The 26,039-nt window shown below is 42.7% G+C and overlaps 1 pseudogene; it reads left to right on the forward strand.

The window, feature by feature from the left end:
* The first annotated feature begins 10,050 nt into the window (after positions 1-10,050).
* On the forward strand, positions 10,051-12,060 carry LOC132400088 (immunoglobulin lambda-1 light chain-like; annotated as a pseudogene).
* Positions 12,061-26,039: the final 13,979 nt, after the last annotated feature.

The raw sequence follows: 26,039 nt of genomic DNA on the forward strand, positions 1-26,039 counted from the left end.
ATCTTTCATCAGAAATCTGACAGTTTAGGTAATCCTCCCAAGCTTTTTTTTTATTTTATCTAAAAAGTCTTGTCTAGGATCAATCAACAATTTACAGATACCGGTAATAGAGCCATTAACAAATGGTTTTAAATTTAAAAGATTGTCCAGTAAATTTTATCAGGATCTATAGGAAAAGTAGTTAATTAGAAACGTAAGAAATCTCTAATTTGAAGGTATCTGTAAAAATTTGTTTTTGGCAGTGCAAATTTAGTTGACAATTGGTCAAATGAAGCAAGAGACCCTGAGATAAATAGGTCCCAAAAACACTTAATACCTAGTTCATCCCAATCTTTAAAGACTTTGTCAGTCATGAAAGGGATAAAAAAAATTAAGGAGATTGGGAGATGAGAATGAAAAATTCGCTAAACCAAAAAATTTTCTAAATTGAGACCAGATCCTTAAACGTTGCTTAACAATTATATTATCTGTTACTTTATTTGCTGAAAAAAAGAGTATGATCTAAGAAGAGAGGCAATAGAGGAATTTTTTACAGAATTAACTTCTAAGGAGACCCATGAGGGCCAATTTTTACGATAAATATAATAGGACCAAAAAGTAATATTCCTTATATTGGCAGCCCTAAAATCCTAAATCCCTATAGGTAAAACCTAAAATTGGGTAAGGTTAATCCACCCGTCTCTTTATTTCTTTGTAGGTAAACTTTACTTAAACGAGCTTGTTTATTATTCCAAATACAAGATGTTAAAATTGAATCTAAAGTATCAAAGTAGGTCTTAGGAATAAAAATAGGTAAATCCTGAAAAAGATATAAAAATTTAGGAAGAATCTTCATTTTAATCGAATTAATTCGGCCAATTAGGAATAAAGAAAGAGGAGACAATTTAGAAAGCGTCTTTTTCACATAATTCAATAAAGGGTTTAAGTTTTCTTGAAATAAATTTTTGAATTTTTTAGTAATTGTTACACCTGGATATGTAAATTGATTTGTAACAACTTGGAACGGAAATTTGGCATTGACGACATTAGGTCATTTAAAGGAAATAGCTCACTTTTATGTAAGTTCAGCTCATATCCTGAAAAATAATTAAACTGGGAAATTAAATAAAGAACCGAAGGTAAATAAGTTTCGACGTTAGAGATAAAAAGTAAAATACCATCAGCGTATAACGAAATTTTATGAGTCATACCTTCCCTTAGTATGCCAGAAATGTCCTTAGATTCTTGAAATGCTATTGCTAAGGGTTCTATAGCTAAAGTAAAATGTAAAGGACTAAGAGGGCAACCTTGTCTATTTCCCCACTGTAATTTAAAGGGCTTAGACATTTGAGAATTAGTAATAACCTGAGCGGTAGGAGACAAGTAAATTAATTTAACGCTACGATGCAAGGTAACTCCTTAATTTATTGAGAAAGTAAGGAGGCATGGGATCCAAGAGGACATTGTTTAGTGGATTCAGAACCAGCTTCCTCACAGAAGGCAAGGAGTGGTGGTAGTCGGGTCATATTCTACACGGAGGTCGGCCAACAGTGGTGAGCCTCAGCCATCTGTTCTGGGACCCTTACTCTTCGTGATTTTTAGAAATTACCTGGATGAAGAAGTGGAGGGATGGGTTAGTAAGCTTGTTGTGGATCGTGTGGAGAGCTGACATTGATAGGATGCAAAACTGGGCTGAGAAGTAGCAGATAGAGTTCAACCCAGATAAGTGTAAAGTGGGTTATTTCGGTAGGTTAAATATGATGGCAGAATATAGTATTAATGGTAAGACTCTTGGCAGTGTGGGATATCAGAGGGATCTTGGAGTCTGAGTTGCTCAAAACTGCGGCGCAGTTTGACTCTGTGGTTAAGAAGGCGTATGATGTATTGGCCTTCATCAATCGTGGAAATGAATTTAGGGGCCAAGAGCTAATGTTGCAGCAATATAGGATCTTGTTCAGACCCCACGTAGTACTGTGCTCAGTTCTGGTCGCCTCACTACAGGAAGGATGTGGAAGGCATAGAAAGCGTGCAGAGGATATTTACAAGGATATTACCTGGATTGGGGAACATGGCTTAAGAGAATAGGTTGAGTGTACTCGGCCTTTTCTCCTTGGAGCTGCGGAGGATGAGAGGTGACCTGATAGAGGTGCATAAGTTGATGAGAGGCATTGATCTTGTGGATAGTCGGAGGCTTTTGCCCAGGTCTGAAATGGAGTAGGTACAGAGGAGACGTCAGGGGTAGGTTTTTTACTCTCTGTGGTTTGTGCCTGGAATCGGCTGCCGGCAACGTTGCTGGCGGCGGATGCATGGGGCTTCGGAAAATGGAGGGCTATGGGTAAGCCCAGCAATTTCTAAGTTAGAGAAATGTTCGGCACAACTTTGTGGGCCGAAGGGCCTGTTTTGTGCTGTACTTTTTCTGTCCTCTGATTTCAAACTCAACAAAGAAAAAGGAAACAATGATTTATAATAATGAATAAATACGTATTAAATATCAAGAAAATGTGTCCACAGTTTGTGGAACCACTTCATTGTTGGGGTGAGTAAAACTGTTTCAAGTTATCCCCTCTTCTTCAAGAGCTTGAGGTTTAGGGGTAATAACTAATAATTCTGCCTCTACCTCCACTACAAGCACTACATTCTAGGCATCAGCAACTCTGTGCAAAGAAACATGCGCCTCATCTCTCCTTTTAAACTACCCCTCTCAGATTAAAGACATGGCGTCTGCTGTCAGATTTTTCAACTCCGGGTGAAGTTACTATCTTTCTACTCTATCAATGCCGCTCGTAACCTTATGCACCTTTATCAAATCTCCCATTAGCCTTAGGCGTTCCAGAGAAAATAAGGCAATTTGTATTTGCTCTCGTTATCGTGCATGCCCTCTAATCAAGGCAACATCTGTTAAACCCTGTGTGCACCTTGTCCAAATCCTCGATTTCCTTCCTGTGACTAGAACTGTATACAGTACTCCTACTGAGGCCTAACAAGAGGTTTGTAAAGCTGCAACATAACTTCCTGACATTTGAACTCATGAATTTATCGGCTGATAAAAGCGAACATTCCATATGGTTTCTTAGCCACACAATCAGGGAGCAACATTCGGGGTGCTATAAACTTAGATCCCAAGACCGCTCTACTCATCAACACTGATAAGGATCAATACTGCCTCTTTTCTTTTGACCTACCAACGTACGACACTTTACATTACACTCCACCTGTCATTTCTCCGCCCATATCTGCAAGTGCTCTATACTCCGCCCATATCTGCAAGTGCTCTATATTCCGCTGAATTCTTTGCCAATCTGCTATACTATTCACAACAGGATCAATCTCCGACACATTGCGCACTGCCCATGCACATTATATTAACATCATTTAAAGCCATCACCATCACCAGATAAAAGTAGGAAAATCGTATGTACAGCTCCTAATCGCAGGCTTCAAGCTAGAATATGGCCCCCGACTACTATACTCCATCTGTTGAAGGCAAGCTGGTTTTTAATCCAGCTGGCCAATTCATTGTGCATCCCTTGATACTTCGTCTTCAGGATGAGCCTACCATGAAGGACCTTATCAAATGCCTCACTAAAATCCATGTACATAACTTCCACAGTTCTACCTTCATTAATCACCCTCGTCGCCTCAGCAAAAAAAACAACTAAATAAAGTTTAGAAGAAACGACCTGTCCCATCCAAAACTCTGCTGATTCTCCCGAAGTAAGCCATGATTTTCCAAATGCTCCTAAATTCATAAATGAGATCCATCATGCTATACATTCCAGGATTATCTCTTGTTCTATTCTTGAACAACGGGAAAACATTGCATAATCGCCAGTCTTCCATGACCTCTGCTGTTGCTAGAGAGGACACGAATATATTGGTTAAGGCAACAGCAATCTCTTCTCATGCATTTCTCCATCACATGGGCTGTATACGACAAGCCCTAGAAACATCTTCACCTTAATGTGTTTTCAGAAACCCAACACAATCTCGAAATGTCCTAACACTGAGTACAACTGATCTCCCTATCCTCCACGTGTTTCTTCACAAACTTCTATCAAAGCAGAGGCATGTCTTTTTTCTTTGTTCGTTTGTTTGCAATGTCAATTACGTGCTGGACCCAGGACAGATACTCCGGAATGTATAACATCGAGGGAGGTTAGGTTGCTGACCCTCTGGACCTCTGATACACGGATGAGGACTAGCTCATGGATTCTGGTTTCCTCCTCCTGGTGTCAATAAGCAGCTTATCGCTATTGCGGCCATTGATTGATAACATGGTGATGTGGCACCATTCAGCCAGATAGGGATCCTGTCCATACGTGTCAGTCTTGTCCTCCGAGGAAGTAAAGACCACACGATCAGTATGGGGAATTGGATACGAGGAGCAGAGGTCGAAGACATATGGACATGTGCTTGGCAAATGCGTTTAGGAGAGGTAGTTGACTTGGTTGACTTTGATGCGTTGGGACAAAGAATCTGTACTGTATAACTATAATTCAACTGCGTTTGTTATTAAACAGGGACGTGGTATTAGTGTGATAGCTCGTTATCAGAGGTGCAGAAAGGCCTATTTAAAAATATTATTTAGTATAGACACTGAAATAGTAGGGCAAAATATATTTTAAATTGAGGGCAACCAATAAAGTTGTGGATCCAATATCTTCTGCGCTGGTTCATGGCACAGGTATTTTTTCATCCAAGCACGGCAAGTGTAAGGGAGTACAAATGTTGGCCTTCACCAAGGACTTTTGAAGGCGGGAGATATTAATCCCGGGTTGAGAGAAAACCTCGCCATTCAGGCAACAGGTTTGACTTCAGATCCAATTGCACGCTATGTTCGTGTGACCCTTGCGTTCCTGTAAGAGAGGACTGGCCCTGAGAGAGAGAAACTAAACCGACGGATTTAGATAAACGAGAGGCGATGACGCTGATAGGCATTCGGTTACAAAGAGGATGCAAAGACTCTGTCCTCTGAATAAGCGATGGAAAACAGGATGAACTACTGTGACGTGACCCAAATCAGTCAGAGGCTGTGCATCTATGGAACATTCTCCACAGAGCTCTGTAAATGTTCGGTTGCTCAGCAGGTTCCAGCCTGGGAAAGACAGATACTTGGGGACAACGTGATTCAGCGCTGCAGGGATCAAGCAAGGTGGATCTGTGCGATTGATCAACTATGAGCTTAGGGAACAGAAAAACAGGTACGGGAGGTCCAATAAGTGATTGCATTTATTCCCATGTGTGTCCAGATTTGAAATCATTTTACGCATTATCAGACACAATAATGACATAAGTCGGCACTACCATACACCTCTTCCTCTCTCACATCCCTCTACTTTCACTTCTCTGCCTTGCTCCCTCTCTATCTCTGTATCTCTCACACACAACCCCTCTGTCCCTTGTCATTCGCAGCTCGCTCTTTCTGATTCCCTTCCCCACTTTACACTTTACCTTTCCCCCTCCTTATCACCTTCTCATTCTCGGTCTCTCTCCTCTTCCCTGACACTCTTCTTCTCTTTCCAACATATCACTTAAAGAATTGCAATTTTACAGTCACTTCATCATTTTCATCGTTTGTAACAGCAAATGTCAATTTTTGCAAACGAATATTTCAAAGATTTAGTTACACAATTTCTATCTTCCAGCTAATACCGTTTCTCAGATTTTGAGTGCTTTTTTAACGTTCACAATAACTCATACATACCAACACCCTCCACACACACCCACCCCCCAGGGCATGTTACCGCGCCACCTGCATCGGATCACAAACAAAGTAGAAGCAGCATTGATTTGATTAAATGTCGCTAAATAAAGGCTGTGCCAACACCGCCCCGGTCCCCGTGGGACATGACAAAGTTCACAGCTGCATCAGCATTATTTACAGATAAATACTGTTCGACCATGTGAACCACTATGAGGGAGGGGTTAACTGGACTGACCAGTGTCTGACGGTCAGGACTGGATCGAATGAAAAGGAACTTGTCCCAGGTCATTAATGACATGTTTTCGAGATTCCAATCCCGTCTCCCATAACCCAATGAGAGGGGATCTTTGGAAAAAAAAGCATTACACAACACAAAACTGCAGGATATTTCACAAATAAAAATAAGGCAAGGTGCTTCCTAGTGCTGTCATTAGACAAATTTTGATACCGAATCACACGAGCCGAGCATTTGTTTGGAAGAAATTTTTTATCATTCATTGCACAGTATGCAACCGTCTGTGGTCAGGTGGTGTTGGAATGCAGGGTGGGTGGGGATGAACTAAACCATGGACAAGAGAATCGAAAGGGGTGATGTCGCACACAGGGCCCACTGTCAGTGACATCGATCATTAGTGTGAGGATAAGTATCAGAATCAGTTTTAATATCAGTGTCTGATGCCGTAGAATGTGATGCTTTGCGGCAAGGTTCAGTACAGTTAAGGGCAATACGTAGGAACAATTATAAGTATCTAATACATACTATCGCAAATGTATTCAAATTAAAATAATATATAAATGTGTATATTAGATATATTAAATTATAATATGAAATATATACAAAAAACGTAAATGTTCTATTATATTTATAATTCTATAAATAAGTGGTACAAAAGACAACGATTTTTAAAAAAACGAGACCGTGTTCAGGGTCCGTTTGGGAATCTAATTGCAAGGTGGGAATAGCTGCTTTTTATGGTAAGTATTTATCTTCAGGCTCCTGGACATCCTCTCCGATGGTAGTAATGAGAAGAGATCATGTCTTGGGTGATGGGGGTCCTTCATGATCGATGCCCCCTTTTTGAAACAACTTTGCACATACTGCCTCGCCAGACGGGCAAAGCACAGGGCCGTCGAGAGAGTGTGAGAGAAATGGTTCATCTCCGGTGCTTGCGATTCTGCAGAACAGCGGGTAATACAGGCTCCGTGGACTCGTCAAAACCACTCTGAATCCAGAGTGGTCTGACCCAGCAGAAGGCAGGAGAGTGAATATGAAGAAAACAGGTACATTAGCGACAAATAGTGGGAACCCAAGGATTACTGAATGCCACTCTGAAACCACGCAGCGCCACGTTGATCTTAGTCTCAGCCAGATCAACTGCGTCCCAGTAAGTCCAAGCTCAACTCTACAAGTGGTGTTTCTCTCGGATAGGACAACGGTATCTCACAATACAGTGTGCAAAATGCCGGAGGAAATCAGTACGTCAGGCATCATATTTTGAAAGGAGTAATGAGTAAACGTTTCAGGCTGAGAATCTTCCTTGAAACTCCTGATGGAAGATCTCTGCCGGAAAAGTCTATATTTTATTCGCTTGGCCCTAAACATTGATTGTTTACTCATTTCCATGAATGCTTCCCGACTTGCTGAGAATTGCCAGCATTTTCCTTGTGTTAATCTGTTAATCTCTTACGTGTACATCTCAGTATTGGTTCATGGAGCCATGGTCATCGGATTCTTTACATGATATAAACTGACACAAAGACGTGTGCAATCACATAAAATGAGTTATCAGTGTTCACAGCGTCAGAGCTTCCAAATTAAAAGTGTTTGCAGTAGGGAATACAGCAGTATGTACCATGACATTTCCTCTAGAGCTGAAGTGCGAAAAAAACTATCTCCTATATGAAACAAGCCTTGGTGTGCAGGACTGCCACTGTGGAGAGGATGCTGGCTCGATTCCGGAATCTTATTTACTGTCTAAGAGTTCATTTAAGAAGAGCAGATCAGACGCTGTTTGGACCTTTGACGGAACTTCAGGTAGGTCTCCATAAATTTGCAGAGTGCTTAATATAATTGACGTCTCTATTTGAAGATCGAGAAAGACAATCGTGCAAATGCCAAGTCGTGTGTGAGAGGATAAAGAAAGGATTATAAAACTCCTCAGAGAATGCTTAGATGCTTAGAGTATGAAGGATCTGATTAAAATAAAAACAACGTGTCATAGAGTCAGAGAGCACGACAGCACAGAACAGGCCCTTAATCCCATCTAGTCCATGCCGAACTATTAACCTGTCTAGTCCCATCGACCTAACACTCAGCGTATTATTCTCATCTAATTAATTCTCTAAACATCTCTTAACTTTTCAAATCGGATCTTTAGCCAAATTTTCCATTGGCAGTTGGCTCACTCTCTCACCGTCCTCTGAGTGAAGACGTTACCCTACATGTTCCCCTGAAACCCTTCAACTTTCGTACTTGAACCATGACCTCTAGTTCCAGTCTCTCGCAACCTCTGGAAAGATGTCTACTTGCATTTAACCCTATCTCCACCCCGCTGGAGATGTGTGGCCTGATATGCAAGAGAGACTAGAAAAGCTTATTGCAAGTATGGTTTTTTCAACTGCAAAAGTAGACATTGATAAATTTCGGGCTGAGAATGGATACATTAGAAAGCAGAAATAAAAACAGCCATGAAATTATCGAAATATACAAGGAGAAACATAGAGATATAGAAAACCTACAGCTTAATACAGGCCTTTCGGCCCAGAGCTAAACTGAACACGCCCTTACCTTAGAAAATTCTTCGGGTTACCCATTACCGTCCATTTTTCTAAACTCCATGAACCAGTCCAAAAGTCTCCTAAAAGACCCTATTGTTTCTGCCTCCACCACCGCAGCCGGCAGCCCATCCCAAGCTCCTTAAGCTGTGCCCTCTCGTATTAGGCATTTCAACCTTGGGAAAAAGCCTCTGACTATCCACACGATCAATGCCTTTCAACAGTGTACACATCTCTAGCATGTCATCTCTCATCCTCCGTCGCTCCAAGCAGAAAAGATCAGGTTCGCTCAACCTAATCTCATAAACCATGCTCCATAATCCAGGCAACATCCTTGTAAATCTCCTCTGCACCATTTCAATAGTTTCCACATCCTCCCTATAGTGGGGTGACCAGAATTTAGCACAATACTCCAAGTGGGGTCTGTGCATGTTTCTATATTGATGTAACATTATAAACATGTAAGTCGGGAGGGAAAGGAAAGTGAGAGTGAGACGGACAGAGAGACAGAGAGGGAAAGAGAGCCAGAACTACAAAACTTGGATAAGGGGTAGAGCGTCAGAGTCCAATAATGAAAAACATGCCCTTGCCTTATTTTTCAATGACCCACATGTTAACCCTGTGGAAAAGGGAGTGTAGCTTAGAGTAGTAGTGAGGGATCAGTCCATTTGGTTAGGATATTCTTGTTTGACCAATGTATCGGGAAATTGCTCCAGAGAACCGAGCGTTTTTCTTGAAAAAACTTCGGCTTGCCTTTTCTATCATCAGATACGTGTTCAGGCTCCTGAGCCAGGGTAAATACTTTCACACATTTAACACTTTCAATGACTCTACAACTGATGTTGTTTATTAATTTATTTATTCGTCCATCTATCAATTTGTTTGTATATTTGTTGTTACTGAACAACTTGTCTTCTTCCGCACAATCTAGATCAATTGTGTTTCTAAGTATCTACTGCGAATGCCTGCAGGAAAATGAATCTTACCATAGTATATGGTAACATACACATACTTTTACAATTAACATATTTTGAATGTTCAACTTTATGATCCCAAACTTTGGGTCGCCTTCTATTTACATAACGTAATTTAATCAATCCAGTGCCTACTGTTTAACAGTCACTGTATGTTGATGGCGAAGGGATCGTCAAGATGGGGGAATGTTTGGTATTGTGTGGATTTGATAATTGTGATCTTAAACGGTTTAGATCTCAATAATTATTGGGGCAGAATCGATGGAGCCGACTGCTTTCTGTTGTTACAGACAACATCTGCCGATATAGACATCTAAAATCAGTTTCAACTGAGTCTTTACTAACTTCTACAGGACTGTATATGTGACACAAATGAAACTGAAACAATTTGGAAGTGAGAAGTTAAGGTTTTGAAGATAAGTGAGGTCGCGATTCTCAGATTCCAACAGTCGGGCGGTCTGTCTCCGCCCCATCCTTTCCCTGGCACTTCCCACTCATGAACATCCCGGTTAATAAACAGACCAGGGGCCGTCGGTTTGCAGAAGCTGAAACCGGAGTCGCTCCCTGTCTTTGTAGAACAGTGCACGAGTCGGTCGAAACATTGCTCTATCCGTAATAATGTCCCGTGTGCTGCCTCTCCTCTGGGCTCTACTGGTCCACTTATCAGGTGAGTGTCTCATTGCTTGTAAATTGCGATTGCCGCTGATTTTCTAGCGCGTATCTAGCGCGTTCAGACTTCACTTACTCTGTTTCATCGCAGGTATCCTCGCGGTCCCAGTTCTCAATCAGACATCAATGTCCGGTCCTGTCTCCGCGGGACAAACGGCTCGCTTGGAGTGTCGGATGCAGAGCAGAAAGGTTGGAAGTTACTACATGCACTGGTATCGACAGCGTCCCGGGGAGAAACCGGAGGGGTTGATTAGGCACGATCCAGTGGGTGATGATGATATACACCGAGGGAATGGGATCACAGACCGTTTCCAACCATCCAGAGACACTTCCAGCAACATTCACATCCTGACCATCGGCAGCTTCGAGATCCGGGACGCCGCTGTTTATTACTGTGCAGCGTGGGATAATGCACTTATTGTAGGTCCAGGCTCCATCCTGGATATAAAGAGTAAGTGACTCGCTCTTTCCGTTACTAGGAATTCACATCATATTACCTCCTATTTTCCACAGCTGTGGCAAAGAATAATGATGCCATCTCTATGCTGTTGGGGTGTTTGACCTGCTTCGGATAGGAATAAGAGCCCATTCGGTCCCTCTAATCAGCCATTATTCAATTTCATGACACTTATGCACGAGGTAAATACAGCCATTCGAAAGCACGGTCTGGGGTGGTGATTGACCAGATCGATCAAGTATTTTCCCCATTTATCGTCGGACCAATGTCCAGTATTGCCGGAATCAGAACCGGTCTTACCCAATCCGCAAGATGAGGTCACAAAAGGACACGAACAAGTAAGGAAAACTGCAGATATTTTAAGGGATATTGCAGAACAAACTGCTAGAAAGCTAGCGGTCTGGTCAGAGGGAGGAGTGCGAAAGGTTGGGTTTACAGCTGTCCGGCAGGTAATCACGGTCTGATCTGGACTGTTCTTGTATCCTCAATTCTGTCCTGCTCACGGGCCCACTCTTCTTTTCCGCCATTTCCTCTGCTATCACTGGGCGAGGAGATTTGAATATTCTGAAGTACACAAAATGGTTGGGAGAGGCGAATTAAATATCTGGTAGTGACCGAAATTCAATGGGGAATTCGCTCGGCACAGTGACCAGTATCAGTTGAGCACCGCATTTGCTGATAATAGTGGGGTCCGGAGTTATGGTGATTGTTTTTTGGGATCGGCATAGCTCTGCTAGAAAGGAGAGTAGGTTAGAAATCCAGAGTTTGGAGAGCTCCTTCGAGCGTAAAATGCGTCAATTCACGACCCAGTTAAGTGTCTGAAGAATTATTGGTGTCCGGCCGTAAATACGAATCTACAGAAATACCAATAACCGGGGAGAACCATATACAAGAATTGGTGAGTGTTATGAATGAGGCTCTGGCGCCAGGATTCCCAGCCCGGGAAGACAGTGGATTTTAAAGTCCACTTGGAATTTGTCATTAATCTGGAAAACTCCTTACTGACGCTTTGTTCACCGATGGAATGATTGCATCCTCGGCCACACTTTACATTCTTTGCCACAGTATTCAGTAACTTCCGAATATTCTCTGGCGGTTTTTTTTAATCCCCGAGGTACGAAAGTACACGAATTAATATTGTTTTATTCCCCTCCGTCTCCCTTCTCACACACAGGTAGCGAGTCCCGCAGGCCCTCGGTTCTCCTGTCCCTCCCTCTGCGGAGGAAACTGGCTAGGGTTCGGCTACTCTGTCCTGCCTGGTGAGCGGTTTTAAGCCGGGCTTTGTAGCGGTTCGCTGGAGCGTGGATAACGTGGAGACTGAGAACGGGGTGACGACGGGCACCGCGTCACCGGACACCGACCAGATCTACAGGCTGGCCAGCTACCTGCGGGTTCCTCCCGCTGCCTGGGAAAAAGGTTCCAGTTATTCCTGCAGCGTGAGACACAGCTCGCTGAGCTCGCCTCTGCGTCACACCATCTCTTCGTCGGTCTGTTCGCAGTGAGGCCGCGCCAGTTGACAGCACACGTGTATTGTTTCCACTGACTGGGTCTGTGTAGCCGCATTGTGTAATGTAATTGTGCATTAATATCTGCTTCTGGGAACAAACAAATGTTCAGTTATTTCAGAAACGAGCGCGATAATTGTCCGTATTTTGCGACGCATAATTCTCTTTAGATTTGTATCCACTATACTGAGTCTGATTTTTGCTGTACGTAGAATGGAGCGATCTCCCTGTGACTGTGTTATGATTGGATCTTGCGTATCGTAACTCTTAGTAAAGATGCAACTACTGGTTGGTTTTTCATGGTCTGTCTTTACTCGCGGCAAGGTGGGTGTTTGCTGGCAGAGACCGTGCCTTCTGCAAACCGAGTCACACAGAATTACGCTCAAATCCACTCAGTTCTCCTATTTCGCCCTTCGTCAATAAAGCCGATCTCTCTGTCCTGCGCTGCCCTCTTCCGTCTTCGTTAATCTTCCACCATCACAGGGAACTTCTCTTCCCTGTCGCCCTGCACATCTGCTCTTCATTTCCTACCATCACTATGTGAAGGATATCAAACTTCTCACTGTAGTTTGGCCACATGCTGCCCTTGAATGGGATAATTGCGCTGCAGGGGTGTTTAGCCAAGGTTTAGTCAAGCTCTGAACCTGAAGATATCTGTTCTCTTAGTTCCACCACAGAGGTCAAATGGTCTCCTTGTTCGCCTCGAGACCGCGTCAAACGCCTACCGGCCGCCCAGCCCCACCACACACACACGCACACACACGAGCACACAAGTATATAATCTCCCGGGAGACTCAGCAAATTACCTTCTGTAACGTCTGAGTCTCTAAAGCCGACCCTGTTCCAATCAGGGTGAAAGTATCTGCATCATATCTTACTGTCACCCCTGAGACATGTTTTCCGATCCCGTACACAGAACGTCCGCACGGGGATGTTTTAAAGGACTAGGCAAGTGAACATTTTAAAATAACACACAGAAACCGGAGTAGACCATTCAACGCTCTGTTGGAGTTTTTTGAGGGTGTAACAAGGATGTTAGATGAGGGTAAGCCAGTAGATGTTGTGTACCTAGATTTTCAGAAGGCATTCGATAAGGTGCCACATAGGAGATTGGTGAGTAAAATCAGAGCTCATGGCATTCGGGGCAGGGTTTCAACATGGATAGAAAACTGGTTGGCAGATAGAAAGCAAAGGGTAGCAGTGAATGGGTGTTTCTCAGACTGGCTGGAGGTGACTAGTGGGGTACCAGAGGGCTCTGTATTGGGACCACAGCTCTTTACGATTTATGTCAATGATTTAGATGAGGGCATTGAAAACTATATCAGCAAGTTTGCTGATGATACTAAACTGGGTGGCAGTGTGACATGCGAAGAGGACGTTATGAGAATACAGGGAGACTTGGATAGGCTGAGTGAGTGGGCAGATACTTGGCAGATGTCATTCAATATGAATGAATGTGAAGTTATCCACTTTGGAAGCTGGAACAAGAGGGCAGAGTATTGTCTGAACGGTGTCGAGTTAGGTAAGGGAGAAATGCAAAGAGACCTAGGAGTCCTAGTTCACCAGTCAATGAAGGTGAATGAGCAAGTGCAACAGGCAGTGAAGAGGGCAAATGGAATGTTGGCCTTTGTTACAAGGGGAATTGAATACAAGAGCAAGGATGTTCTTTTGCATTTGTACAGGGCCCTGGTGAGACCACACCTGGAATATTGTGTACAGTTTTGGTCTCCAGGTTTAAGGAAGGACATTCTGGCAATTGAGGAAGTGCAGCGTAGATTCACTAGGTGGATTCCTGGGATGGCAGGGCTGTCTTACGCAGAGAGATTGGAGAGATTGGGCTTGTACACACTGGAATTGAGGAGATTGAGAGGGGATCTGATTGAAACGTTTAAGATAATTAAAGGATTTGATAGGATTGAGGCAGGAAATATGTTCCAGATGTTGGGAGAGTCCAGTACCAGAGGGCATGGATTGAGAATAAGAGGTCAGTTATTTAAAACAGAGTTGAGGAAGAGCTTCTTCTCCCAGAGAGCTGTGGGGGTGTGGAATGCACTGCCTCGGAAGACGGTGGAGGCCAATTCTCTGGATGCTTTCAAGAAGGAGCTGGATAGATATCTAATGGATAGGGGAATCAAGGGATATGGGGACAAGGCAGGGACTGGGTATTGATAGTGAATGATCAGCCATGATCTCAGAATGGCGGTGCAGACTCGAGGGGCCGAATGGTCTACTTCTACTATTGTCTATTGTCTATTGTCTATTGCTTTCTTCCCACTCCATCATCCAAAATGATCAATGTGGAACTGTCCTCTCAGTTCCGGTTTCCTTTAATGGCCCACCAATTCACTGAGTATCTGAACCCGTCTCAGTCATTGGAAACTCCCCGCCAGTCAATGTGACGTTATCGGCAAAAGACAAGGTAATTTTATTATCAAAGTACAGATATGTCTACCACTTTCACATTCATTTTGTTGTGGACATTTCGAGTTTAACAAAAATACAATATACTATAGAATCCATGAAAGCCCGCAAATAAATATTTTACGTAAGTAGCTGGATGGATAGATGGACAGGTAGATGGACAAAATATACATAGATAGATAATACTGAAGACATGTGTTGTAGAGTTTTTGAAAGTGAGATCATAGGTTTTGATATCAGTTCGGAGTTGTGGTTTTTGAAGTCATTCATACTGTTCCTGCAGTCTGATGTTTGAAGGGCAATAACTGTTACTGAACCTAGTGTTGTGGGACAAACATCCCGTGTGCTAAAGTTCAAGTTCAATCCTGCCTGATTCATCGAGTGAGTTTATGGGGAGCGTGACTGAGAGGACGAGCTGCGATTGACAGGCTCGTGCACTCATAGAGAATTTAGACAGATTTCGCACAAATCATTCACTACGTGAATTGAGGGAATCTGTTAGGTTGTTTTGATGGTGGGAGGTGGGGGGAGGATTTACCGGGAAAATTGATCAACTACATCTTACAATACACGAGGAGAGGAACAGAGGGGTACAAATGCAAGTTTATAAACAAATAAATATTTAACGGGTTTCTTTAGAAGAAGGAGCAGGTTCCAACCAGTTATGCAGTGATTGAGAGCTGCCTGAAGCTCCATAAGTGTGTATCAATGGAAAAGGCTGAGTGGTATTTCCAGCTGGATCGGATCCCAGTTTTACAGTGGCGATTATTGCACAGGTTTGTAACCCTGACAACGTAGAAACCTGGAAACAAGAGAAATTTTGTAAATACTGTATATCCAGAGAAGCACACACATAAAATCATAGAATACTGGAGGAACAAAAAGGAATAAAGAGTCGACTTTCCATGCCCAATCTTCAGCGGAAACATTGTAAAACAGTCAATTAAATGCATCATATAATGAGAACGCACCATCCTGACCCCTTTCGTGGATGTTCAGATATAAATTTATTTTCCATATCCGTACTACCTCTACATGCCAGTTACAATGGCAATATGCAAACTAAATATTATGGTATACTGAATTAATAATTTCACTGAGTATAAAAAGTTCAAATCTCATATTGGAAAGGTGAGCACCAGTGATGTGCTGAAGGTAGAATTTACCCATTCACCGGAATATAGTCAGTAGACAAGGTTCAACAGTTAAAACAAGCGGCGTTCACATCATTTCAGCGCCTGTTACCCGTTCTTTTGATCCCCTACAAACGGGCTTTTCCAGCATTGGGACAACTGATCGGATGAGAAACAGCTTGCTCTCCCAAGCCGTGAGACTACTGAACTCCCTGCCACCACCCAGGTCTGTTCACTTATGAAGCGACGATATAACCATATAACAATTATAGCACGGAAACAAATCCTGCTAGGCCCTTCTAGTCCTTGCCGAACGCTTACTTTCACCTAATCCCACTGGCCCGCACTCAGTCCATAACACTCCATTCTTTTCCTGTCCATATACTTATCTAATTTTTGCTTTAAATGATAATACCGAACCTGCCTCTACCATTTCTACTGGAAGCTCATTCCACACAGCTACAACTCTCTGAGTAAATAAATTCCCCCTCGTGTTACACTTAAACTTTTGCCCCCTAAGTCTCAACTCATGTCCTCTTGTTTGAATCTCCCCTACTCTCAATGGATAAAGCCTATCCACATCAACTCTATCTATCCCCTTCATAATTTTAAATACCTCTATCAAGTACCCCCTCGACCTTCTACGCTCCAAAGAATAAAGACCTAACTTGTTCAATCTTTCCCTGTAACAGGTGCTGAAACCCAGGTAACATTCTACTAAATCTTCTAGTAACTCTTTCTATTTTGTTGACATCTTTCCTATAATTCGGTGACCAGAACTGTACACTATACTCCAAATTCGGCCTTACGATTTTAACATTACATCCCAACTCCTATACTCAATGCTATGATTTATAAAGACCAACATACCAAAAACGTACTTCACCACCCTATTCACATGAGATTCCATCTTCAGGGAACTATGCACCATTATTCCTAGATCACTCTGTTCTACTGCATTCTTCAATGCCCTATCATTTACCATGCCTGTCCTATTTGGATTATTCCTACCAAAATGTAGACCCTCACAGTTGTAAGCATTAAACTCCATCTGCCATCGCTCAGCTCACTCTTCTAACTGGCCTAAATCTCTCTGCAAGCTTTGAAACCCAACTTCCCTATCCACAACGCCACCTACCTTAGCATCATCTGCATACTTACTAATCCAATTTACCACCCCATCATCCAGATCATTAATGTATATGACAAACAACACTGGACCCAGTACAGATCCCTGAGGCACACCACTAGTCACCGGCCTCCAACCTGATAAACAGTTATCCACCACTACTCTCTGGATTCTCCCATCCAGCCTCTGTTAAATCCATTTTACTACCTCAATATTAATACTAAACTATTGAAACTTCCTAACTAACCTTCCGTGCGGAACCTTGTCAAAGGCCTTACTGAAGTCCATATAGACAACATCCACTGCTTTACCCTCGTCAACTTTCCTCGTAACCTCTTCAAAAAATTCAATAAGATTTGTCAAACATGACCTTCCACGCACAAATCCATGTTGACTGTTCCTAATCAAACCCTATCTATCTAGATAATTATATATACCATCTCTAAGAATACTTTCCATTAATTTACCCACCACTGACGTCAAACTGACAGGCCTATAATTGCTATGTTTACTCTTAGAACCCTTTTTAAACAATGGAACCACATGAGCAATACGCCAATCCTCCGGCACCATCCCCGTTTCTAATGACATTTGAAATATTTCTGTCAGAGCTCCTGCTATTGCTACACTAACCTCCCTCAATGTCCTAGGGAATTTCCTGTCAGGATCCGGAGATTTATCCAATTTATATTACTTTCGAACGCCAGTACTTCCTCCTATTTAATCCTCATAGTTTCCATAACTTCCCCACTTGTTTCCCCTAACTTACACAATTCAATATCCTTCTCCTTAGCGAATACTAAAGAAAAGAAATTGTTCAAAATCTCCCCCATCTCTTTCGGCTCCACACATAGCTGTCCAGTCTGATTCTCGAAGGGACCAATTTTAACCCTCACTATCCTTTTGCTATTAATATAACTGTAGAATCCCTTCGTATTATTTTCACCTTACTTCCCAAAGCAACCTCGTATCTTCTTTTAGCTTTTCTAATTTCTTTCCTAAAATTCTTCATACATTCTTTATATTCTTTGAGCACCTCATTTACTCCATGCTGCCTATATTTATTTTAGATATCTCTCTTTTTCCTAACCAAGTTTCCTATATCCCTTGAAAAGCATGGCTTTCTCAAACTTTTTAACATTTCCTTTCAACCTAAGAGGAACAAAATGATTCTGCACCCTCAGAATTTCACCTTTAAATGACCTCCATTTCTCTATTACATTCTTCCCAGAAAACAAATTGTCTCAATCTACTCCTTCTAAATCCTTTCGCAGCTCGTCAAAGTTAGCCTTTCTTCAATCAAAAATCTCAACCCTGAGTCCAGTCCTATCCTTCTCCATAATTATATTGAAACCAATGGCATTGTAATCACTAGACCCGAAGTGCTCCCCAATACATACCTCCGTCACCTGACCTATTTCATTCCCTAACAGAAGATCCAACACTTCCCCTTCTCTAGTTGGTACCTCCATGTATTGCTGCAAAAAACTATCCTGCACACATTTTACAAACTCCAAACCATCCATCCCTTTTACAGTATGGGCTTCCCAGTCTATGTGTGGAAAATTAAAATCTCCCACAATCACAACCCTGGGCTTACTACAAATATCTGCTATCTCCTTGCAAATTTGCTCCTCCAATTCTCGCTCCCCTTTAGGTGGTCTATAATACACCCCTATAAGTGTTACTACACCTTTCCCATTCTTCAATTCCACCCAAATCGTCTCCATAGACGAGTCCTCTACTCTATCCTGCCAGAGAACCACTGTAATATTTTCTCTGACAAGCAATGCAACATATCCCCCTCTTGTCCCTCCGATTCAATCACACCTGAAGCAACGAAATCCAGGAATATTTAGTTGCCAATCACACCCCTCCTGCAACCATGTTTCACTAATAGCTACAACATCATATGTCCAGGTATCAATCCATGCTCTAAGCTCATCTACCTTTCTTACAATTAAAATTTCTAGCATTAAAATAAATACATTTAAGAAATTCTAGCATTAAAATAAATACATTTAAGAAATTCTCCACCTCTTCCTCTCTGTTTATCTCTAACAGTACAAAGAACTTTACTGTCTTTTCCTTCCTTCTCCCATACATCTGTTCCTACCCTCTGGTTCCCCTCCCCCCTCATATCTAGTTTAAATCCACTGGAGCCTCTCTAGCAAATCTACCTGCAAGAATATTTATCCCCCTCCAGTTCATATGTAAACCGCCCCGCCGGAACAGGTCCCACCTTCCCTGGGAAACTATCCAATTGTCTATAAATCTGAAGCCCTCCGTCCTACACCATGTCTTCAGCCACGTGTTCATCTGCGCTATCTTACTATTTCTAAACCCACCTGCACGTGGCACTGGTAGCAATCCTGAGATTGTTATCCTGGAGGTCCTATCTTTTAATTTGGCGCCTAGCTCCCTAAACTCACCTTTCAGTATCTCCTCACTCTTCCTACCCACTTCATTGGTCCCTACATGAACCACGACATCCGGCTACTCACTCTCCCTCTTGAGAATACTGAGAACGCGATCCGAGATATCGCGGACCCTGGCACCAGGGAGGCAACAGACCATCCGGTTTTCTCGATCTCTTCCACAGAACCTCCTATCTGCCCCCTAACTATCGAATCCCCTATCACTACTGCTCTCCTCTTTTCCCTGCTTCCCTTCTGAGCTAAGGGTCCAGTCTCGATGCCAGAGACGCAACCATTGCAACTTGTCCCTGGTAGGTCGTTTCCACCAACAGTATCCAAAGCGGTATACTTATTGTTGATGGGAACGGCCACAGGGGTGCTCTGCTCTTCCTGTCTACTCCCCTTCTCTCTCCTGGCAGTCACCCAACTACCTGTCTCCTGACTTCTAGGGGTGAATATCTCTCTGAAACTCTTGTCTATTTCTGCCTCTGCCTCCCGAATGATCCGAAGTTCATCCAGCTCCAGCTCCAGTTCCCTAACACGGTTTGTCAGGAGCTGCAGCTGGATGCACCTTTCCCAGGTGTAATCATCAGGGACAGCTGTGCTCGCCCTGACTTCCCACATACCGCAAACGGAGTTCTCAACTGCCCTAACTGCTGTCCCCATTACCTACTCCTAAGCTAATTAGATTAATTAAAGGAGCTTACCCAGCTTTACTTTACCTGGAGTGAAGTTCGTACTAAGCTTCCGCTCGCTGTTTAAATTCTCCCGCTGCCTCACGGTCCGACTGTCACGCGCTTGCGCAGTCTTGCCTCTTTGCAGCGATCAGTTTAAAAAAAGCAGATCACTCCGAGCTTCTTTTACCTCTTCCCTCTCGGCCTCTTGGTACGATATGACGATAACGTCATACTGTTTTACGTTTTGACTTGTGTCGTAAATACGCCTGATACTGAACGTCAGTCTTCTGGAATCTATTTTATTATTCGTTAATTTATTTCTGATAATATCAAGTCATCTGTTGTGTCACTTCTATGCTCTATGTAGTAGGCTACTTACAAATCTTCTAAATGTACGTCTTCTGAGTTACTCTCATTGCCATCTACAGCCTGAAATTCCACTTTAAACAACGTCCTTTTGAACCTTCCTCAACTACCGGTCTCATGATCTTCTGAAGGGCTGAGCAGACATAACTCTCAAGCATGCAGGAATGGCGGTTTTAAGCAGACGAAGGTACATGGCCATGGCCGGAAGAGAGGGGGGAATGAGAAGACTCCAAACCAGAATGAAATGCCATGCAATGAACGGTCCTCCAGCCAGCATCTTGTTAGCAAATGTACATTCGCTGCAGAAAAATACTGAGGACCTAAAGGCAAGATAGCTGTATCGGAAGGAAATGAGGTATAAGACCCACTGGGTTCACGTTCTTGACAGTCTGTATTGCATGATAAACTCTCAGTGGCACAAGGACCTGACCGTTTATTCGTACTCTAGTCACTCCCAACTGGATCATCTAACGATTAAGTGCCGAACATTCTACTTAACAGAAGAGTTTTCCTCAGTGATCCTGGGCGCAGTTTGCATGCCGCCAAAAGTCGGCATTGATCAAGCAGTCGAGATATCGAATACCATTATCTCCAACAGGACAGGGTCCAACCCGACGTTTTTCAGACCATAGTCGAGGACTTCAGCCAGACTAGGGTTGTTGAAGAAATCTCAGCCCAGTTATCATCAACATAAAAATTGCAGCTGCATCTGTCCCTGCATTTTACCACTGCTATAATAAGGAATAAGTTAAAATAAGGAATGCCTACCGTTCCATGCCTAGACCGCATTTAGAGACATCTGATCACTTGGCTGTTCTTTTCCTATCTCCATGCAGGCAGAGGCTAAAGATCAAGTCTCCAGATATAACGACAACAAAGAAATAGTCGCAGGAGTCAAAGGAGTGACTGCGACAGTGGTTCGTGGTGATGCACTGGGCCGAATTGAAGGACTCAGCTGAAGAATTGAATGAATACACCACCGATTGTCACAGATTTTATTAAAACAGAGAGCATTTCCCTTCAAAATTATTCAGCCTTATCCTACCAGAAGAACTGTGTAAATCCTAAGATCCAAAATCTGCTGATCGCCTGATCAGTATCATTCAGATTTGGCGATCAGGTAGGATACCAGAGACGCAGGTACGAATTCTGAAAAACCATCCTACGCGTAATGTGGTCTGTAAGCCAGTAGAGTTGGTCGGTACCATCTGAAGGGAATAATGCTCATAGTGACGTTTGGCAAGGCAAGAGTTAGAAAATATGTGACAGCATTCCACCAGTGGTACCCTTATGTGTGCTATCATGCATTTTATAAATCTATCCAAAAATAAGCATTTCTGAAAAGTGGTGGATATAAAGTACAACATATATATTCAACCTAATGGTATTTTGTCATCAGTGATCCCTCAACGTTGAAGTTTATCACAATGATATCTGAGTTCAAGCACTTTTCATTAAATGTTGTTACAAAGTTCTACAATGAAAACTATGTCATTGGTGGCACTCGCAGTGCAGTGTCCAACTTCAGTCGAGTGAATCATCTCATTTTTAGAAACGCATTTGTCTGTTGTTTGTTTTAGAAAAGTCAATAAAACCCGAGGATACATAAAATCACATGGATTTTAGAGAATTTATTCAGGAATTCAAATAAGTAATCACGTTTTGTATATATTCCATATTAAGATCAGTACAACAGAAAATGTTACCCCACCCGCCAAAATGTAAAACAAAACACCTCATTTGGAGAGATTTCTGGAGTTTCATCAATGTCATGATGCTCTCCATGTAGCCTCCGTACCCCCATTTGACCCCCGTTCACCTGGGGTAAACCGCCGTCGCCCCGTCAGTAGTGCAATACTTCGGTGTAAGTACGGTGTAATGCCCCCCAGTACACGCTCACAATACAAACACCAAACAATACCCAAAAGCGAGAAAATAATTGCAACTTTATAGTGATTTCTTAGTGATGGGCTAGCAGAAATGGATAACCTAAAGGCGCCAAAGTAATAATCAGTTTGTCAGTTTGTGCACATATTTTAATACGTCGGAGCTCATGCCTCCGGTTCCATCCATAAAGACCTTCCGAGCCTTCGACCGCCGACGTCCAGTTCCGTCGCTATGGAACCGCTGCCCGCTCCACACACGCCCGTCCTCCTCACTCTCCTCCCGAAAAAGACCGCGAACTCCCGTTCAGCTTACACGGACAAGAGAGATAACAATTCTCTATTGGTTATTTTTCCCCTTATAAGAGCCATAACCCAAACATACCAGACACAGAATGCCATTACAGTATTCGCTCCCTGATAGCCTCAATGCCTTCTATGCTCGATTTCATCGTCCAAATATGGGGACACCTTCAGGAACTCCTTCGCGGTGACCGTGTAATTTCAGTTGCTAAGACGACGTGAGAGTATAATTTGTGAGTGTGATTCCACGGAAATTATCCGGCCAGGATGGGACACCTACCCGAGTACTAAAGAACTATCCATATCAGTTGGATGGAATATTCACACCGATATAGTTAACCTTTCACTTCGGCTGTCTTCAATCACACTGGAGGCTAAAAACAACGTGGTGACCCACTTCAATAACTACCGTATATTAGAAATTACATTCCCTGTGATTAAGAGCTTTTGAGAATCTGATGATTAAATATATCAGGTTCTGCCTGAGAATCGACTTTAATCACTTCCAGTTGACACATCTGCACAACGGGTCCATAGTACATGTCATTTCATCAGCTCTTAACTCAATCCTAGACGATCTGAAAAACAACGATGTATAAATCTAGATGCTCTCTATCGTCTATTGCTCGGTCTTCGATACTATCATCTCATAAAAAATAATCAATAAGTTTAAATTCTTTGCCTCGATACATTATTATGCAATTGGATCCTCGATTTCCTCACTTGCAGACCCCTGTCTGTTCAAAATTGGCAACTGCAACTGCTGCACCATCTCCAAAAGCACAGGTGCACCACATGGTTGTGCGATTAACCTCCTGCTCGACTCGTTTTATACTAATGACCGTGAGGAAAAGCAAAGCTCCAATGCCATGTTTCAGTTTCTGATGACAGCACTGTCGTTGACCGAATCAAAGGTGGTGATGAATCAGTATTTGTGAGAGATATTTAAAATATGGCTGAGTAGTGCCACAGTAACAAACTAGCACCGCCATCATCGAGCACAAAGATCTGATTTTTGAGATCAGGAACTGACAATTGGAGATCCATGAACGAACCCTCATCGAGGCATGAAGGGTAGAAAGGTTCAACAACTTTTTTTTTCTCTGCTGTTATTTCAGGGGATTCTGTCCTGGGCCGACACGTAATTGCAATCACAGTAGTGTCTATACTTCTTTACAATTTTGTGAAGATTTGGCATGACATCTAAAATTTTGACAAACTTCTGTACATGTATGGTGGAGAGTATGTTGACGATTTACATCCAGGGCTGGTATGGAAGCACCGATGCCTTTGAACGGAGAATCGTAAAATAACTAATAAATGCTGCCCAGAACATCCCACCCCACCACTAAGCACATCTACACTGACAACATCCCACTACAGATCGCAGGAAAACAGCGTCCAACATAAAACCATAAAAATATCCGTCCGTCGAACCTGATCTGCCATTTCAACCAGTCAGTTCCATTTCCATCCCAGCCCCAGTCTCCTATCTTCGCTTCGTATCCCTTCATGGTCTGACTAATCAAGAGCCCAGCAACCTGGGTAGTACATATACCTAATGACTTATCTTTCAAGACTGCTTGTGGCAACAAAATCCACGGAATCACCACTCTCTGGCTAAAGAACTATATCCTACCTGCCCCTCCACCTATCTTCCTCTTGTCCGTAAACATGGCCACAAAGCTTTCAATTCCGTCGTCCAAATTATTGATATGTAACGTAAAAAAAGAAGCGGTTCCAACGCAGTCCCCTGTGCAATATGACTCGTCACTGGCAGCCAACTAAAAACGGCTCATTTTATTCCCACGCTTTCACTCCTACCAATCACCTAATGCTCTTTCCAGTTTGGTAGTTTTTCTTTAATACCGTGTGCTCTTAATTTGTTAAGCAGCCTCATCTGTGGCACCTTGCCAAAGGTCTTCTGAAAATCCAAATACACAAAATCATCCTATTGGTTATTTCTTCAAAGAATTCCGACAGATTTGTCAGTCAAGAATTTCCGTGAAGGAAACCATGCTGACTTCCAGCTATTTTATCATGTGTCTCCAAGTGTCCCAAATCACATCCTTAGCAATCGAGTCCAACACCTTCTGAAACACTCAGATCAGACTAACTGGCCTGTAATTTTCTTTTTCCTTCCTCTCTCCCGTCCCAAAAAGTGGAGTGCCATTTGCAATTTTGCAGTTCTCACGCCTCTCTTTTACAATTGATATATCCGAAGAAATATTTGGTATATTCTTTAACATTACTGGCTAGCCTACTTCGTTTTCCATCGTTTTCTTCATTATGGCTTTTTAGTTGACTTTTATTGGGTTTTTTTAAAGCTTCCCAAAACTCTTGTCTTCCCATAATATTTGTTCTATGATGTTCCCTTCCTCGGTTTTGACTTTTATTGTCAGCCACGATTGTGTCATACTGCCATTAGAATACTTCTTCTCTGGTGTGTATCTACCATGTGCCTTCCGCATTGCTCCCACAAACTCCAGCCATTGCAACTGTCAACTTCCAATCAACATTGGCCATCTCCCCTCTCATTCATCTGTAGTTCATTTTACTTCAGTAAGTACTGATTCATCTGAGTTTAGATATTATTCTCAATTTGCAGGATTAATTCTATCATATTATGATCACTGACTCCTAAGTCTTCCTTTAACAAGTTCTCTAATTAATTCAATATCATTGCACAACACTTATTGCAAAAGCACTAATCCACCCGTGAGCTCAATAAAGAGCTGCTCTAAAAGCCATCTCGGAAGCATTCTACAAGTTCCCATCTTGTGTTCCAGCAGCAACCTGATTTTGCAAATTAGGCTTCATAATGAAATCCTCCATGACTATCATAACATTGCGCTTCCGATTTACATTTTCTCTCACGCTTTGTGAATTGTAGACCACATCTTCGCTATTGTCCGTAGGTCTGCATAATACTCCCATCAAGGGATTTGTAGAGTTGCAGTTTCTTATCTCTACGAACAAGGATCCTCCACCTCCGATCCTGTGTTACCCTTTTCTGAGGATTTGAATTCAGAGAAACAGCACAGTACATCCCTTACGACCCATAATGCTGTGTTGAACATGTACTTAGTTTGCAGGTTACCCCGGGCTACCCACAGCCAACTATGTTTCTAACATCATGTATTTATTCAAAACCTTACTGTAACCGCCTCCACCACAGTCGCCGGCAGCCCATTCCTTGCACTCATTACTCCCTAAAAGTGAATCACCTCACACTGATCTGAGTTGAACACCATCTGCCACTTGTCAGCCCAGCTTTGCATCCTATCGATGTCCCTTGGTAAACTCTGACAGCCCTTCACGAAAGCCACAACACCCATGAAGAGAAGAGGTCTCAGAACAGATCCCTGAGGCACACCATTAGTCACCAACTTCCATGCAGAATATGGCCCGTCTACATTCACCCTTTGCGTTCTGTGGGCAACCCGACTCTGGATCCCCAAAGCAAGGTCCACTTGGATCCCATTCCTCCTTACTTTCTCAATAAGCCTTGCATGGGGTAACTTTCAAATGCCTTGCTGAAATCCATATACGCTACATCTATGACCTCTAATTTCATCAACCTGTTTCATCACGTCCTCAAAAATTTCAATCAAGCTCGTAATGCGCGACCTGCCTTTGATAAAGCT

This window comes from Hypanus sabinus, chromosome 9, assembly GCF_030144855.1.
Source record: "Hypanus sabinus isolate sHypSab1 chromosome 9, sHypSab1.hap1, whole genome shotgun sequence".
In the NCBI taxonomy this organism is placed as follows: Eukaryota; Metazoa; Chordata; class Chondrichthyes; order Myliobatiformes; family Dasyatidae; genus Hypanus; species Hypanus sabinus.